Here is a 19567-nt window from a genome sequence, read left to right on the forward strand (position 1 = left end):
TCTGAATTCCAGGAACTTGAGGAGACATGTGTCCTCATCGACATTTTAAGAGGGAAAGTTGTTGGGCGGGACATCTGCCATGTGTGGTACAATGAACACACACAGGAAAAGACGGTATATTCAGGCAGAATTGAAAAGCTCAAAATAAGGCAAGGTCAGTCATATTGTTACAGGATTGGGTACTGGGAGAAGGAAGAAAGTTATGAAGATGCTGTTGACTATAACATTAACAAGTATGCTCTTTGTGCAGATCTCATTTTTCGGCTGTCCAGCCTGACCCGCCTGTCCAGCCTGCGGTCGCTGCTCCTGCCGCCGCTAGGCCCGTGGCTCCGCCTGCTGCAGCTGCCGTCGCCGCTCTATCCGAGGTGCCTGCCACGGCGACGCGGCACCACCTGCTGGCCACGTGATGGCAGCGCCCGCCAGGGCGCCCCCTGCTGGCCACATGCCCGAGGTACCTGATGAGGCGCCCCCTGCTGGCCAGGAATTGGTGGCGCCCGCTGCAGATCCGCCCAAGGTCCCGGCTTCGCCTCCGCCTGCAGCTGATGATGCCGCTCTGCCCGCGGCGCCCCCTGCTGGCCGCACGCCCGCAGACACCGCCACGCCCGCGGCGTCCCCTGCTGGCCACACGCCCGCGGCGCCCCCTGCTGGCTGCACACCCGCGGCCCTGCCTGAGGCCGGCGCTCTTCCCGCGGCCCTGCCTGAGGCCACCTCTCTGCCCGTCCAGCCTGGCTCTCCAGTCCTGCCCGTCCAGCCCGGCTCTCTAGTCCTGCCCGTCCAGCCCGGCTCTCCAGTCCTGCCAGTCCAGCCCGGCTCTCCTGTCCTGCCCGTCCAGCCCGGCTCTCCTGTCCTGCCCATCTTGACTGCACCGCCTGCCGCCACGCCCGCGGCTCCGGCTGCACCGTCTGCCGCCTTTTTAGAGGCCCTGACTCCTGTCCCCCCAGCACTGGCCCCGGTCCTCGAGGAGGTCCCGGACAATCGGACCCACGCTCCTTTCTCCTTGAAGGAGGCGGGGCGTCGGACGGCGCCTTTGCCGGCTTCGGCTTCCCCTCCGTCTGCTCCTGCTTCCATCTTGTGCCTGCCTCAGCCAGTGTTCCCTCCTGCTCCCTCCGTCTCTCCCTCATCCCGTTCCCTTGGCCCCTGTGTGGTTCCCTCCTGCTCCCTTCTCCCTGCCACCTGCAGCCCCTCCGGCCGCTGCCCGTCGCCCGCCTGGGCTCCCTCGGGTTCCCTTTTCTCCCCCTTCCGGGCCTGTCTGGTCTCCCCTATCTGCTCCTCCTCCCTTCGTTCCGCCTGTCTCTGCTCCTCATCCTTCTGTTCCTCCTCTGTTCACTCCTGGCCCCTTCGTGTCGCCTGTGGGTGTTTCCTCTGTGTCTTTTTCTCTGTCTGCCTGTCTGCCTTTCCTGTTCTTTGTCGGGTTCTGTCTTGGTTCCTGTCCTTGTCCTTGTTCTGTGTTTCTGTTCTGTTTCCGGTCCCTCGTTGATGTTTTTGCTTTTGTCTTCCAGGTCCTGTTCCCTGGTCTCGTCTCGTCCGTCGCCTCCCCTCGGGCGCGCCCAGCTCCGCCCAGCTACATACGATCCTTGTGTGTGCCACGCCCCCTCATTACCTAGATTTTAACAACTCTGAGCTATTAGTTAAGTTCTCCCCAAGTGAGCTCGATGGGCCGAATGGCCTCCTCTCGTTTGTATAGTTCTTATGTTCTTATTACACGGCTACTTGCCACATAAGGAAAAAAACTGGACATGAATATGAATTTGAAACATTTTATTGGCATATTTGTTTTAAATTAACATTTTTAAACGGTAATCTTTGTTGGCGCGGAGGGATTTTAAACATACAAGTAGTACCGGCTATGCGTTATTACTTTGGAGCGGTTATTATTTGAAAAGAACAAACCTGCAAATGTCTCAATCAGAATCAAGCATTCCAGAGAGCCGTGTAATAAATAGTTATAACAAGTACAACACGTAGTGAAATGAACCCTGACCGATCCTATTTTTCAGTTTTATATTTCAAGACTCGGTGAATAGATTTTTTCTTTTTCATAACTTAGCCTACCCTTTTTAGTTTTGGTAATATTGGCAATAGTGAGGGGTTAATTATAATTGTATCCAAATAATCATACAATAATCCAAGTACTAATGTACTAATTTCTAATAATACAGTGTATAATATAATGCAGACTTTAGAAATGGGGACTGATGCAAGGCCTGCAGAATGTGGTGATCTCACTTCATGAAGGAGGAAGACATCAAGAACTAATAGCAAGAGAACAAGGTCAAGATGACCTCGTACCAGACACCCAGGAGGATAAGAATCCATCAGATAACCAATGCTTATTTTAAACTGTTGCACAATATTAAGGGGGGGGGGAAATATGTACTCGCTGGCTACCTAGAACAAATGTCGAAATATGATGTAGTCACGTAGATGGAAAGTACCGAAAAGTACAGAAAAGGGGGGCCACACCCCAAAAGGCCTATAAAGACCCAGGGCCGACACCTAGGGTTCGAGCTTCTCCCTGTACATGCTGAATGTATGTCAGATGGTCGCTCCCTGATTGCAATCAGAATAGACAATAAACTGGTGACTTGCAACCACTCCTCAACTGTGCAGTGAGTCTCTCGTCATCAACGGACCCGGCGGAGTTCGACTCCAACAATAGTGAAAAGTGTTTTGTTGGGTTCAAATATGTTTGATATAGGCCATCCAATTAAGGTAAATGTCATGTTTTTACTTGTTTTAATCAGTTTTCCCCCTGAGGGATTGGCACCTTACTGTAGTCAGGGGCTTTGCATGCCTCAGTAACCCTAAGAGCTACACCAGCAGAAGCTTAGCCTTCAGGTGGGACACCCAAGTTCATAGGTCTTAGGGTAGAGGCCTGACAAAGTGCAATCCAATTACATGACAGAAACAGTTATCCAGAGCACCACCCCACCCCTTTCCTGCCTTTGTCGCCACCATGTGCCCCCTTCACATTTCTGTCTGCCTCCTCATATATGCATGTCATATATGCAAATATGATGTATGTACATATTTATAGCATGCCGATCGCGTCAAACAAATCGCGGCAACGCTGCTGTGTAAAAAAAACACCAAAAACCCGTGCATGCACGTTCTCATTTATTAACGCACATAAATAAATTTCAAGCACATGTTAATATATTGCTGCCATATTGGTTTTCGGTTATCTCGATCATCGGTTATCTCGACGCTTTTTGGCAACCCCCTAGGCCGGCAACATAACCGGGTTCGACTGTATATGAATAATCAGCCGGGCGCGTCGTGCTGGATGCCCGCTACCCTGCTGCATTACCACCTATTCCCCCACAGCCCCCTACAGCCCACACCCACCTACACCACACTTCATATAGGTACTGGGGGGTGATCAGCAAGTCACCCCCCATCTCTTTTAATTCCACTTTAGACACCACACCCACAACACCACACTGCATCACACAGAGGGAAGGGGGGGGGGGGTGACTGGCCACTCACCCCCCCTGTATTATTTTAATTGCACTTTAGACATACATTCATGTCTCACCACTATTTCACATAGGGCATTGGAGGGTGGGGGGAGCTGTGCAGGTCCTGGGTCGGCTGCTTCGGCAGCCCACAGCTGGACAGCGCGACTCCCTTCCCCTCTATTTTAACTCCACTTTAGACATTGAGGGCCTGTGGGGGCTGGTGGAGGAGGACCGCAGCACTGGCTGGGGTATCCATCCCCCACTTGAGTCCCCCCACATTTTAATTGCACCCTAGCTCCACACACACACCCATTCCCACTGACCAAGGGGGGTGGTGGGCGGACCGGGGCAGTCGGGGGATGGCGGGGGTGGCAGGTGTTGGCTGGCGAGCCCGGGTGCGGGGCGGCGGCGTCCGCGGGGGGCTGCCGGCTTTCGGCGAGGGGCCACTAGCCTGCGACCTGGGGGGTGGGGGAACAGCCTCTGGAGCCGTCCACTGGACTGCTGTTGGGCCTCGAGATGAGTGTGTGCGTGTGGGCGTGCGTGTCTGTGTGTGTGTATCTGGTGAGTGTGTGCGTGTGGGCGTGCGTGTCTGTGTGTGTGTATCTGGTGAGTGTGTGCGTGTGGGCGTGCGTGTCTGTGTCTGTGTATCTGGTGAGTGTGTGCGTGTGGGCGTGCGTGTCTGTGTGTGTATCTGGTGAGTGTGTGCGTGTGGGCGTGCGTGTCTGTGTGTGTGTATCTGGTGAGTGTGTGCGTGCGGGCGTGCGTGTCTGTGTGTGTGTATCTGGTGAGTGTGTGCGTGTTGGGCGTGCGTGTCTGTGTGTGTATCTGGTGAGTGTGTGCGTGCGTGTCTGTGTGTGTGTATCTGGTGAGTGTGTGCGGGTGGGCGTGCGTGTCTGTGTGTGTATCTGGTGAGTGTGTGCGTGTCTGTGTGTGTGTATCTGGTGAGTGTGTGCGTGTGGGCGTGCGTGTCTGTGTGTGTGTATCTGGTGAGTGTGTGCGTGTGGGCGTGCGTGTCTGTGTGTGTATCTGGTGAGTGTGTGCGTGTGGGTGTGCGTGTCTGTGTGTGTATCTGGTGAGTGTGTGCGTGTGGGCGTGCGTGTCTGTGTGTGTATCTGGTGAGTGTGTGCGTGTCTGTGCGTGTCTGTGTGTGTATCTGGTGAGTGTGTGCATGTGGCTGTGCGTGTCTGTGTGTGTGTATCTGGTGAGTGTGTGCATGTGGGCGTGCGTGTCTGTGTGTGTATCTGGTGAGTGTGTGCGTGCGTGTCTGTATGTGTATCTGGTGAGTGTGTGCGTGTGGGCGTGCGTGTCTGTGTGTGTATCTGGTGAGTGTGTGCGTGCGTGTCTGTGTGTGTATCTGGTGAGTGTGTGCGTGTGGGCGTGCGTGTCTGTGTGTGTGTATCTGGTGAGTGTGTGCGTGTGGGCGTGCGTGTCTGTGTGTGTATCTGGTGAGTGTGTGCGTGCGTGTCTGTGTGTGTATCTGGTGAGTGTGTGCATGTGGGCGTGCGTGTCTGTGTGTGTATCTGGTGAGTGTGTGCGTGTGGGCGTGCGTGTCTGTGTGTGTGTACCTGGTGAGTGTGTGCGTGTGGGCGTGCGTGTCTGTGTGTGTATCTGGTGAGTGTGGGCGTGCATGTCTGTGTGTGTGTATCTGGTGAGTGTGTGCGTGTGGGCGTGCGTGTCTGTGTGTGTATCTGGTGAGTGTGTGCGTGTGGGTGTGCGTGTCTGTGTGTGTATCTGGTGAGTGTGTGCGTGCGTGTCTGTGTGTGTATCTGGTGAGTGTGTGCGTGTGGGCGTGCGTGTCTGTGTGTGTATCTGGTGAGTGTGTGCGTGCGTGTCTGTGTGTGTATCTGGTGAGTGTGTACGTGCGTGTCTGTGTGTGTATCTGGTGAGTGTGTGCGTGCGTGTCTGTGTGTGTATCTGGTGAGTGTGTGCGTGCGTGTCTGTGTGTGTATCTGGTGAGTGTGTGCGTGTGGGCGTGCGTGTCTGTGTGTGTGTATCTGGTGAGTGTGTGCGTGTGGGCGTGCGTGTCTGTGTGTGTGTATCTGGTGAGTGTGTGCATGTGGGCGTGCGTGTCTGTGGGTGTATCTGGTGAGTGTGTGCGTGCGTGTCTGTGTGTGTATCTGGTGAGTGTGTGCGTGCGTGTCTGTGTGTGTATCTGGTGAGTGTGTGCGTGTGGGCGTGCGTGTCTGTGTGTGTGTATCTGGTGAGTGTGTGCGTGTGGGCGTGCGTGTCTGTGTGTGTGTATCTGGTGAGTGTGTGCATGTGGGCGTGCGTGTCTGTGGGTGTATCTGGTGAGTGTGTGCGTGCGTGTCTGTGTGTGTATCTGGTGAGTGTGTGCGTGCGTGTCTGTGTGTGTATCTGGTGAGTGTGTGCGTGCGTGTCTGTGTGTGTATCTGGTGAGTGTGTGCGTGCGTGTCTGTGTGTGTATCTGGTGAGTGTGTGCGTGCGTGTCTGTGTGTGTATCTGGTGAGTGTGTGCGTGCGTGTCTGTGTGTGTATCTGGTGAGTGTGTGCGTGCGTGTCTGTGTGTGTATCTGGTGAGTGTGTGCGTGCGTGTCTGTGTGTGTATCTGGTGAGTGTGTACGTGCGTGTCTGTGTGTGTATCTGGTGAGTGTGTGCATGTGGGCGTGCGTGTCTGTGTGTGTGTATCTGGTGAGTGTGTGCGTGTGGGCGTGCGTGTCTGTGTGTGTGTATCTGGTGCGTGTGGGCGTGCGTGTCTGTGTGTGTGTATCTGGTGAGTGTGTGCGTGTGGGCGTGCGTGTCTGTGTGTGTATCTGGTGAGTCTGGTGAGTGTGACATCCTCTGGGCCGTCCACTGGGCAAGTCCAGGGCATCTGCGGCCGGACCTCAAAGACGAGCAGGTGTGACTGGGAGTGTGTGTATGAGTGCATGCATGGATCTGTGTGTCTGCATGTTTGTCCTGGTACGGGGAGCACGTGGATGATGGGGCGGTGTGGGGGCGGCAGTGAGGGGACTTGGGGGAGGGAGGGTTGGGATCTGGGCTTGGGGGAGGGGGAGTCGGGGTAGCCAGGGGGGCCGGTGCGCTGCCGCCTGTGGCCGTGGGGTCCTGGCCCGTGCTTGCTGGTGGGGGGCGCCCGGTGCCTCCCCCCCTGCCTTCCTTGGGTGGGCGCGCAGCCTTCCGGTGGCGGGGGGCCCGGGTACCTGGCCGCTGTGGGGCAGCTGGGTCCATGACCCGTCTGGGGGCTCCGGGGTGGCATTGTTGTGGCCTCACACACTCACTGGGAATCATTCCATGTTAACCTGCACACTCATACATACACTCACAACACACAAACATACACACATACACAAATGCGTACACACACACATACACGTATGCGTACACACACACACATACACGTACATATGCACACGCACACATACACACACTTTCATATCAACACACATACACTTAGAACGCACACACACATAGACATGCACGCACACACACACATACACACACACAAGAGAGCCTAGGGCTCTCTTCCCCTATTTTATCCCTCTTTCTCCTTGTCTGGGTGTGTGTGTGAGAGTATGTGTGAAAGTTGGTGTGTGGCTTCCACTCCCTCCTCTTAGATGCAGATACGGGTACGACGATATTTAGACAGTGTTCCTGGTGGCCTGCTTATGCATATATATATATATATATATATTTATTTATTTATTTATTTTTTTCTCTGGTATTAACGTATTTAATTCCAGGAGCAGATACTGACACAAGCATATTCCCATGTCATAATAGTACCACTGGTTTCTTTGTGTGTATACTGTTTGTGTGTGTCCCTGGATCTTGTCTTTCAGATACAGCAGCTGGTGTGATGATAGTGTCCAGCAGTAAGATGCAGAAGCTGTCCTTTTATTACTCTTTCTTTTTTGTTCTACTGTATTATTTCTCTTCCCTGTCTCTCTCTCTCTCTCTGACCCCCCTCCTTATTTTATTTTTATTCTTATTATGTATTTATTTATTTTTCTACTTCCTCTGTCTCTCACCCCTTTCTCTCCTTTCTCACTTTCTCTCTCTATCTCTTTCCCACTAACCCCCCCTGTCAGCTCCAGCTTTATGGCGCAATGACATATAACTGATTAATAAAGAGTAAAAAAAAAAAAATTATAATCAGCCTGTTCTAGTTTAAATGAAAATATATTATTGTTAATAAGCTGAGTCTGAGAGTTTTATTTATTTGATAGTTTATTTCACATTTCTTGTTTGTAAAGGCTAAATACAAATAAAAAGTGAACCTTATTTTTTTTTGTACTGTTTTTATTTAAAAAAAAAAAATTATATCATTTTAATAGGAGGAGCCTGGAGGTATTACAGACTTTGCAAATTCAGTTTGCAGACATCCATTGTGCGTGTCCTCGGCAGTTTTTTCCTGAGGCTTTTTAACCCTTTCAGGCTCAAATTGAGTTTTTGTTGCTAAAGGACAACCAAGACCTGCAGTGGTACTTTTGAGTAAAAAAAACTCATAAAATATGTATCTGGGGTAATAAGGTAGTTAGTTTTTAACTGTTGCAAATCAGCAACGCCTGCCTTGAGAGGGTTAATATTGTCCATATCGATATCGGAATTATATCGTATCGACCAAAATTAAGAAATATATCGTGATATAAATTTTTGCCATATCGTCCAGTCCTACTGCAACGGGTCCCCTTACTTGGGAAAGGACCCCAGTCGTCAGAAGGGGGAGAGGCTGGCTGAGAACATTTGCATTTCAAATGCAAATGTGCCAGGCCTCACAGGTAATGGGGGGTTTTGCACAACAAAAGACCTGTGAAAATGTCAGCAGGGGTGAAGAACACCTCGGGACTTGCACCAGAAAATAAAATCTCAGTAATTCTAGTGTTAACAACACATGAAATAAGGCAGCATTTTCATTTTGATGGAATCCAGTATGATGATATAGTAGACGTTTACAGGGCTGTGATACAGACATTCCAGAATTTGGTGGACAGAGTGAACACTTTAGCGGGGGCTGGGGATATAAAACAGGTGGAACTGCAGGGGGCGTCAGTAACCAATAACACAGCTATACATGTTCGAGGCGAGATCGATCTAAATCAGGGGTGCCCAAAGTGGGGCCCGCGGGCCAAGATTGGCCCGCCGTACTATTTAGATTGGCCCGCCAATGAATATCTAAAATTTTAAATTATACTGTACTAAAATTTGTTTAAAAAATTCTTAAAGCAAGAATCCCAGTGTAGCTATCAGTGCGGTTACTTTTTAGTGTACGTTGGCCTAACTAATATACAGTCGAACCCGGTTATGTCGCCGGCCTAGGGGGTTGCCAAAAAGCGTCGAGATAACCGATGATCGAGATAACCGAAAACCAATATGGCGGCAATATACTGTATTAAGATATGCTTGAAATGTATTTATGTGCGTTAATAAATTAGAATGTACATGCACGGGTTTTTGGCGTTGCCGTGATTTGTTTGATGACGCGATCGGCATGCTATAAAAATGCACATACATGTCGGCTAACAACAAAAGGCATATGTGCACCAACTAAAAGCGGAGATTTAGCCTACCAGTATACAATAAAAACCACCGTCGATTCTCGATACAAACCTTTAATTATATTATCCAACATTGCAAACACAAAGATCGCTCACAAAATCACAAAAAAACCTGCGGGGTGTAGTCCGTTGTTACAAAAATCAAATCTGCAGTGTCAAAATTACATTCACAAGTCATTTCGCTCTGACAGCTCTGAAATGTATCGTACACGCGGTTAATATGGTTTCTTTACAAAGTCTAAAATGCTTTGTTGCTTTTTGCCTTTAACAGTCTGCTTGAAAACAAATGCTTCGATATTATTTATGCTGTCTAAAACAGTCCATCCCCTACAAAAGAACCATAATGTCGAATTTTTTGTAGCATTTCTATCACCTCACCGGCAGAGGGAATTGGTTCCAAATCTTCGTCCGCATCTTCTTCATCTTCGTTGTCATTGCCGCATGCAGATACAGTATGCTTGGCTTTGGTTTTGATGGGGATTTACCTAGATCGCGTTTCACCTGCATTGTTCAGCGAATTACCATGCGAATGTGATTTGAATACGCGCTGTTTAGCACTTGTGATACATTTTAAAAAGCCGGCGATTAGTCACGGGGATCGAGATAACCGATGTTAAGTGGCGATTTTGGCCCTCTTTCGTGCTCGAGATATTAGGGTTTGGCGACATAAAAGAATCGACATAACCGATGAGAAATACTATTGCAATAAGGGAATTTGGCGGTTCCACTTCAAAAACGTCGACTTAATAGGGTTGGCGAGTTAGCCGAGGTCGAGATAAGTGGGTTCGACTGTATATTATACAGTCCTCACTCATGGTGCTTTGATTACATTTGAAAAGACTAAAATTGAAATACAAGCAACTATAAGGGTAATGTAGAGTATATCTGTGCACATATGTACATTTCCACACTTCATAAATAGTCATATTTTAACAATTTACAAAAAGTCCCATGAGTCTTTGCTGCCGCACTTTGTTTGGCAGCACTTAGCCTACATCTGTGAACAGACTTTTAGTGTAATGAACCTTAACAAGTCCAGGCTCAGAAGCACTCTGACTGACCCACACCTACAGGACATCCTCACCCTCTCAGTGAGTCAGCTGCAACCTAATATTGATAGGCTGATAAACGCCAAAGAACAGCTTCATGTTTCTCACTAGTGGTGCAATTATATTGTTGCTACTGTTGTTGTGTTGCTGTTGGACATGCACTCTTTGACATTTTGCACTACATGTGATTACAAAAGTTTAGACGTGCTCTAAATGCCTATATATGACTTATTTGTCATATTTTGTTTAATGTTATTTACACAGAAAGGAAGGTTAGATAACTGTTTGATAAATAAAAGTACTTTACTTTACTATTAGTGTTTGTATTTTGTGTAAAATATTACATTTGGCCCGCGGTCCTCCGATAGATTTTCATTTTGGCCCACTAAGGGAAAATGTTTGGGCACCCCTGATCTAAATGATCTGCTATCAATGATAGATAACCTTTCACAGAGCAATGCCGAGGTTTTCAGCGATGATACGCTGGAATTGGTCGTACAAATTATTCATAATCGAAATGGTGGTGCAGCCAAACGACAGAAATTAACAAAGCTTTTAAAGTCTGACATTCTGCAAAAGAAGCTCAGATGTCTTATCGTTTCTGAAAACTCTGGCAATAATCTATGCTTTGCTTACTGTGTAGCCCGCCTGTTAAACCCAGACATACCACATCAGGTTGCTGAGATCGAAGCTAAGCGGTTGCAGGAAGCAGTAGGTCTAACTGAGTCAGACATGGTGTCATTCTCAAACATAACAGAGTTTGAGCAAATGCTTGGGGTCAAAATTGTGGTGTGCTACCGATGTGACAAGTCTGACATTTTTAAGAAATTTCAGACAAACCCCGAGCCTTGTGATAAAACAATCTTTCTGTATCTTCAAGATCAACATTTTTTTGGCATAAAAAGCTTAACTGCGTTTTTTGGGGAGTCGTACGTCTGTGATTATTGTTACGCTGCATTCAGTGTTAAAGCGCATCACAAATGCAAGTATTACTGCAACGTATGTCTGAGTGCCGAGTGCCATAAGCACACCACAACGCACATCCATTGTGAGGACTGTGGCTCTTTCTGCCGCTCGCGGTATTGCTTTGAGCAGCACAAAATCTCAAAGCAACAGCCAGACGGCGGCTTTTATACTTTGTGTGATTCAGTCAAGTATTGCGACAAGTGTTGCCGACGGTATGTTGTCACTAAAAAAAAAAACCCAAAGGCTCATAAATGTACACCTAATACAAGGTGTGTTTTTTATAAAGAGGACTTGACGCATGGGTGTGAACATCAGTGTTTTATCAAGTTAGTAGCACCTGAGAACCTCTCAGAGCGCTATGTGTTTCATGATTTTGAATGCAGACAAGATGTGGGGGTTCACATTGCAAATTACATCTGTTGCATTGACTATGCAGGCAATTGCTGGTCCGCTAAAGGGGACGGGTGTGTTGCGGCATTTTTTAAGAAGTACCGCAACTGTAAATACAAGGGGTATACATTCATAGCGCACAACTCTAAAGGCTATGACAGTTACCTGCTTATGAAATATTTAGTTGAAAATGGCGTCACCCCACACATTATCACGCAGGGCAGCAAACTGCTATGTGTGACAGACGAGGACTTTAACCAAAGATACATTGACTCACTTTGCTTTCTCCCCATGAAGCTGAGCTCATTTCCTGCAGCTCTGGGTTTTGAGAGCAAAAAGAAAGGCTATTTCCCCCATTTTTGGAACACTGTAGAAAATCAAAATTACATCGGACCCTACCCGCCACCTGAGGCATACGGTGTGCAAACCATGATGGAAAAGGAAAAGAGAGAGTTTATGGCTTGGTACGACACTGTTGTTGGGGGTGTGTTTGATTTTAGGAAAGAAATGGCAGAGTACTGTAAAAATGATGTTGTCATCTTAAGAGAGGGCTGTCTCATATTCAGGGGTGAGATCATCAACAGTTGTAATCTAGACCCTTTTCAATGTGTGACCATAGCCTCAGTGTGCATGAAACAGTTTTGCATGAGCTTTCTGCCTGAAAATACGGTCACGCTAACCACTCCGGACAATTACATCAAGCGCCAAAAAGCATACTCCACACCATCTATTCAATGGCTGGAATACATAGCCCATCGCGAACAAATAGAGATTCAGCACGCGCTGTGTAGAGGGGAGGTGAAAATGGGGCCGTACTACCTCGATGGCTATACCGAAACCGGTGGGGTTCGTACGGTGTACGAATTTGCGGGGTGTTTTTTTCACGGATGCCCAGAATGCTTTGATTCACACAAAGTGAATCCTGTAACAAAACTGCGTTTTGGGGACATGCATCAGCTATTTCAGGACAAGATCTTTGCCCTTAAAAACACATACAACCTCAATGTATATGTTATTTGGGAGCACCAGTGGAATAAATTTAAGGCTGAAAAGGCTGATGTACAGGCATTCTTGAGGGAATTTGACTTTCCAGAGCGCATCGATCCTCGGGACGCTCTGTTTGGTGGCAGAACTAACGCTCTGCAACTGCACTATAAAGCACAGAGTGATGAGCGCATAGATTACTACGACTTCACTAGCCTTTACCCCTCAGTCAACAAGTTTAAGGAGTACCCGGTAGGCCACCCTGTAATCATTTACAGTGATTTTGACAGCGTTGAAAATTATTTTGGGCTGATCAAAGCCAAAGTTTACCCCCCGAGAGGCCTTTACCTACCGGTTCTGCCTTACAGGTGCGGTGGTAAAACTCATGTTCACACTTTGCAGAACATGCTGTGAAGCCGAGAGGCAGGGGGTCTGTGATCATTCAGATGAGCAGAGAGCTCTGATCGGCACGTGGTGCAGTGCCGAAATCAACAAGGCTGTTGAAAAGGGCTACAAAGTCGTAAAGATTTATGAGGTCTGGCATTTCCCCGACCGGACAGACACACTTTTTGCTGGCTATATTAATAATCATTTAAAGGGAAAACAGGAGGCTTCCGGCTATCCGTCTTAGGCAACGACTGCTGAGGATAAAGAGAGATACATTCAGACTTACTTTGAGAAGGAGGGCATCCGTTTGAACCCCGAGAACATCGGGGTTAACAAAGTGAATCGCCAAATTTCCAAATTGTTTCTAAACAATCTTTGGGGAAAGTTTGGTCAGAGAATAAATCAGGCGAGCACGACGTTCATCAAAGATCCCGATGAGTTATTCACCTTCATTTTTTCAAAGCTGGTCAATGTGTCTCACTTTTCCTTCCTGAATGACAATGTTGCCATGGTCCAATGGCGCCACATAAAGGTTTCCCCTAACATGCCGCGGCACGTCAATGTTTTTATTGCCGCTTTCACTACAGCTTATGCCAGGCTTGAGCTGTACAATCTCATGGACCGCTTGGGACGGCGCACGCTGTATCATGATACAGACTCTGTCATTTTTGTCAGCAAACCGGGTGACTGGGCGCCCCCTCTGGGCGATTTCCTCGGTGAACTAACAAACGAGCTGGACCCAGATGATCACATTGTGGAATTTGTCTCAGGGGGACCTAAAACTTATGGGTACAGAACGGCAAAGGGCAAAACGAGCATGAAAGTGAAGGGGATCACGTTGCATAACACCAATTCAAAAGTTGTCAATATTGCATCTCTGACAGGATTGGTTCAGTACTATGTAGGTAACCCACGTGACCCCCCTAGAGAGATCAGGACATCCACGCGGCAGATTGTGCGGGATAAAAGGGGTTTCCATTTAAAAAATAAGACAGTCAGCAAGTGTTTCAAGGTCGTGTACACTAAGCGGCAGCTTCAGTCTGACTACACGATCTTACCTTATGGCTACTAGTGAAGGGTTTGACAATAGATTTCAGCATCCGTTCTCTTGTATTATATTGGGACCGAGTAACTCTGGCAAGTCATATTTCATTAAAAGACTGTTGGAAAGTGTGGATTGTACATTATCCAGAGTTTCTGAAAATGTTGTATGGTGCTATTCTTGCTGGCAACCACTGTATGATGAATTGCTGTGCAAAATAAAGAACATTAAATTTGTGGAAGGAATTCCGGAGTCTCTGTGTGACGATGAACTTTTGCCTCCAAATAAAATCAACCTAATCATCATTGATGATCTAATGGAAAAAGCCTGTGCTAATAACGAAGTCGAAAAAGCTTTCACCAAGTATACGCATCACAGAAATCTGAGTGTTATTTATCTGGTGCAGAATCTCTTCTTCCAAGGTAAGAAAAGTCGGACCATCAATCTGAATGCCAATTACATTTTATTATTTAAAAACCCCAGAGATAAATTACAGACGTGTGTACTTGCACGTCAGATGTACCCGCGGCATTCAAAATTTTTTCTAGAAGCTTTCGAAGATGCCACAAAAGTCCCTTATGGGTACCTGCTTGTGGATTTAAAAGCCGTGACACCCGAGGACTGCAGACTCAGATCTGGTTTACTTCGACCGGAGATGCCTGTTGCTTACGTTCTCAAGAAAAAATATTAACGATGTCGGCTCGTATAAAAAGAAACTGGAGTGCCCTGAAAGCTTTATTTGACAGTAACGCCAGACAGAGAAAGAAAATTTTAAAGATGGCCTTGCCGGGTTTGCTGAACACTCTTTGTGAAATAGCTTTGAACGTACTGTGTGGTAACATCCCGCTAACCAAATCACAAACTGCAAGACTTAAAAAGCAAAAAAGCGGTATTAAACTACTTGCGAGCAAATGGGCATCGTTAAAAAGAAAGAAGAAGGCTATTAACCAGACCGGTGGGGGGTTCATTCTACCCCTTTTAAGCATCGCCATACCGTTTCTCACCAGTCTTTTTCATCGGGGTTAGAACATAAGAACTATACAAACGAGAGGAGGTCATTCGGCCCATCGAGCTCGCTTGGGGAGAACTTAACTAATAGCTCAGAGTTGTTAAAATCTTATCTAGCTCTGATTTAAAGGAACCCAAGGATTCAGCTTGCACTACGTTATCAGGAAGACTATTCCATACTCTGACTACACGCTGTGTAAAGAAGTGCTTCCTTAAATCCAGTTTGAAATGTTCTCCCGCTAATTTCCACATATGGCCACGAATTCTTGTATTTGAACTAATGCTGAAGTAACTATTTGGTTGAACAGCATCTAAACCTGTTAGAATCTTATAGACCTGGATCATGTCCCCCCTCAGTCTCCTTTGCTGGAGGCTGAACAGATTTAGCTCAAATAACCTTTCCTCGTATGACATTCCTCTAAGACCAGGAATCATTCTTGTGGCCCTACGCTGCACCTTTTCTAAGGCCACAATGTCCTTTTTAAGATATGGTGACCAAACCTGCACACAATATTCTAGGTGAGGTCTCACCAAGGAATTGTATAATCTTAGCATTACCTCCCTTGACTTAAACTCCACACACCTAGAGATATACCCCAACATCCTATTGGCCTTTTTTATTGCTTCCCCGCACTGACGATAATGAGACATGGAAGCATCAACATACACACCAAGGTCTTTCTCATAATCAGCTACCTTTATTTCAGTAGGTCCCATAAAATACCCAACCCGGTCTCACGAATTTTCGTACAGCCATCACGACATAAAATCTATTTAAACGTGCTGTGATCACGTTTTCGGTCTTTTTTACGTGCTGGGGTAACGTTTCCCCTCCCTATGTGTTTTAATGGGCAGTGCCTAACACCGCCACTATGAGCGCTAACTGGTGACTAAGGGACGGGAAAGTCATGCATCCCCATGATACTATGGTGTTTTTCGTGATCTGATAACGCTTTCGATAATGTGTGGCGCGACCTTGAAAAACAGCGCCTGGATTTTACTTCTGTTGCATGAATGAGTGAGTGTATTCAATATTGTGACAATATACTACACATTTCCCACTAAAAGTGTAATAATAATGAGTTGATTCCTTATAGTTTTTGTTTGCAAAGCGGTTGAAACATGTTGAAAGGAATACATTCCCCAGAATCCTATTGTGTTTTTCGTGATCCGATAACGCTTTCGATAATGTGTGGCGCGACCTTGAAAAACAGTGCCTGGATTTTACTTCTGTTGCATGAATGAGTGAGTGTATTCAATATTGTGACAATATGCTACACATTTCCCAGTACAAGTGTAATAATAATGCGTTGATTCCTTATAGTTTTTGTTTGCAAAGCGGTTGAAACATGTTGAAAGGAATACATTCCCCAGAATCCTATTGTGTTTTTCGTGATCCGAGACAGGGAAAGGAATACAATCCCCAGGATGCTATGCTGTTTTTCGTGATCTGATAACGCTTCTGATAACGTGCGACCGTGAAAAACAGCGCCTCGTTTTTACTTCTGTTGTATTGAATGTAGTAGGCTACACATTTCCCACTAGAAGTGAAATAATACTTCATAATTTATGTTGACTGCAAAAAAAGAGTTTGGAGCGCGCCTCGTAACCGGAAATTACGCCTCCCTTCCGATGTTAAGTCGCTCAGTTTTCCCGCGGTTTGAGGCTGTGGAGATCAACAGTAGACCGTGTACAGATTTGTTTTCCCTGAACACACTCAATGTATTAGCTTTTAAAGGCATTGAACTTGTCGTTTCCATTAAAAAAAAGCCCATTTTCTCCAGGGAAAAAAGGTAGGCTGAGATTTCACGTGGTGCTTCTCAATTTTGACACAAATACGATTATTATTGCAAAACAAAGATTTTTGTGGCATGAAATGGGCTTGATAAATATTGATTTTCCCCTCACCTCCTCTCCCGTCCTTGAGGTAACGGCCCTGGCTCTGTCTCTCTCCATATATACGCTATGAGGCGTACAATCCATCCTGATGCTGATTTTGCGGAGGGCAAACGCATGGCCCTTGAAATAGACTGTGAGTCTTGGCTGGAAGATGCCAGGGTAAGTTGAAGTTGTTCAATTTATTGGTTAATTGTAAATTTGCAGATTCTGACATGAGTTTGTAAGAATTTCCTATAGTTGTTAAGCATATTGCAAGGAGTAGAGGGCTTCCATAAACTATGAATAATTTACTGAAATGGGTGTGAACAGAAATCCTGAAATTATTCACACAATTTTCAATGTGCAACTTTCATAGAAGGTGTTTGAAGAGCACAGTCGTACTGCCCCAACAGCAGCACCTAAAAGGGTTCAGCAAGCCAAGGGTGTAGGCAAGCCAAGGGGTAGGCGTGGAGGACGCCCCAAAGGCTCAGCTGCAGGTATAGTCAATTCAGTAACTCATAATTATTTGTCATTTGAAGTTATAGGATTAGAATGGTGAAATGCAGTATTAATCCACATCCTATCCAGCAGTGTGAGTCTTTTCTGTACAGTTTTCCTTATTAAACTCTGTGTTTGGTGGTAACATTGTGTAACATGCTTTTGAGGTAGTTTTCTTCAGTGTGTGTTAAAGGTTTTATGTGTATAATTTATATGAAGCCTCCGCACTTAATACGGCCCTGGTCCAATAATCATAGTGAACATGTGGCAGGAATGTTACTTTCTGAGGCTGTATGTTGCTAACATAAACTATGTTAAGACACTGCCCTAGATAGATAGACAGATTCTTTATTCATCCCCAAGGTTATTTACTTCTGCAGTGTTTTACAGACTTACTGTGTATAATCTGTGGTCTGTCCTATAGTGGTACCTTTAGAGACTGCCAACTGTTTTGCTGAAGAGCCTCAATCCAGTGAGATGTACAGTAGTTTCTTTTCTGTACACATATACCCTCAGGATGTCATAAAATATAAGTTTAGACAGTTCCCACTCACCCTCCTATAGGCATCCCTAATACCTTTCTAGGTTCACTATGGGGCCCATTGGGGCTTCCAGTATAGAATAATTGTCAATCATGAGGTGGAAACTATGAGGCCCATCTGAAAGCATTGCATCAAGAGTTCTGACAGGGTAGCGGAATTGTTCTTAGATTTGATGAAGTGGCTTCCCAGCATAGAAGCTGACCGTCTTTGAAAAATCATGCAGTTATTTTGTTGATGCATATAAATTGACATTGCCTTTGCAGAAAGAAACATGGAACAGCTCTTGGGGTCTTTAGAGGAGCCTGGGATGCCCATGGCTTATTCTTCAAATTCCACTTCGTCTTCGTGGAGTCTTAGGCAGCAAAAGACTGCGCAACAGTGGAAAGAGGCAAGGCCATTTCATCTGAAGTGCCTCCTGGAAACCCATAATGTGGGCCATCCTTTGTGCAGCCATTGCAGTGAGGCTGCTGTTATTCGGTGGGAATTCATTCATGTCAATTCATGCTATGGTTTTTTTTTTTTTTTTTACAAAATGCAATATGTGATTTATCATAGTTTGTGGTGTAGCCTTAGTCCATTTTGCAGGCTGGTATGTAAGACAGCAACAAAGGATTTCAACACCTGTCTGTAGCTCTACCTGATGTGTTTATTGAACCCCGGGTGTATTGCAGGGTCTTAAACTCTCCCAACTCTGTCTTACGCCAGTGTTCTCGGCAACCAGTTGTCTTGCATATTCTTGTGTGTACAGATGAACTAGGTGAACCCCTTTTTCCTTACAAAGGGTTAGATGGTATTATTAGAATGAAGTTAATCAGATTTTTTCATGCTGACGTCACATCGCATAACCTTGTCACACCCTCAAGACCTCTCTTCATCAGTGATCTGTCTTAATAGTATTGGTGAGAATTCACCTATTTGATATGTAATTGCCACAGAGCAATGACCACTGATCTTATGTAGGGTAAATACAGTTGTGGCCAAAAGTTTACATACACTTGTAAAGAACATAATATCATGGCTCTCTTGAGTTTCCCGTTATTTCTACAACTCTGATTTTTCTCTGATAGAGTGATTGGAACAGATACTTATTTGTCACAAAAAACATTCATGAAGTTTGGTTCTTTTATGACTTTATTATGGCTTAACAGAAAAAAGTGATCACATCTGCTGGGTCAAAAATATACATACAGCAACATGAATTAGCAATTTTGGTGACTTAGAAAGTTGTGTCAGTGAAATGAGCTTCATAGCATGGCCTCTTAACTTCTTGTGAGTGATTATGAGTGACTTCAGCTAGTGACTTCTCTGAAGCCATTTAAGTAGGGCTCATTGGATACAAACGCCCACAAACGCTACAATGGGAAAGTCAAAGGAGCTCAGCATGGATCTGAAAAAGCGAATTATTGACTTGAACAAGTAAGGAAAGTCACTTGGAGCCATTTCAAAGCAGCTGCAGGTCCCAAGAGCAACAGTGCAAACAATTGTTTGTAAGTATAAAGTGTATGGCACTGTTTTGTCACTGCCACGATCCAGAAGAAAACGCAAGCTATCACCTGCTGCTGAGAGAAAATTGGTCAGGAGGGTGAAGAGTCAACTGAGAACCACCAAAAAGCAGATCTGCCAAGAATTAGAAGCTGCTGGAACACAGGTGTCATTGTCCACAGTCAAGCGTGTTTTGCATCTCCATGGACTGAGAGGCTGCCGTGCAAGAAGGAAGCCCTTGCTCCAAAAGTGGCACCTTAAGGCTCGACTGAAGTTTGCTGCTGATCACATGGACAAAGATAAGACCTTCTGGAGGAAAGTTCTGTGGTCAGACGAAACAAAAATCGAGCTTTTTGGCCACAATGCCC

At 46.3% G+C, this 19567-nt stretch overlaps 1 long non-coding RNA gene across 1 annotated transcript; it reads left to right on the top strand.

Annotated features, from left to right (window-relative positions):
• The first annotated feature begins 16724 nt into the window (after positions 1-16724).
• On the top strand, positions 16725-17653 carry LOC140588668 (uncharacterized). Its single transcript, XR_011989818.1, has 3 exons — positions 16725-16857; positions 17054-17174; positions 17600-17653. It is a non-coding gene; the product is annotated as an uncharacterized lncRNA (long non-coding RNA).
• Positions 17654-19567: the final 1914 nt, after the last annotated feature.

The sequence above is a fragment of the Paramormyrops kingsleyae genome, chromosome 4, assembly GCF_048594095.1.
Source record: "Paramormyrops kingsleyae isolate MSU_618 chromosome 4, PKINGS_0.4, whole genome shotgun sequence".
Classification (NCBI taxonomy): domain Eukaryota; kingdom Metazoa; phylum Chordata; class Actinopteri; order Osteoglossiformes; family Mormyridae; genus Paramormyrops; species Paramormyrops kingsleyae.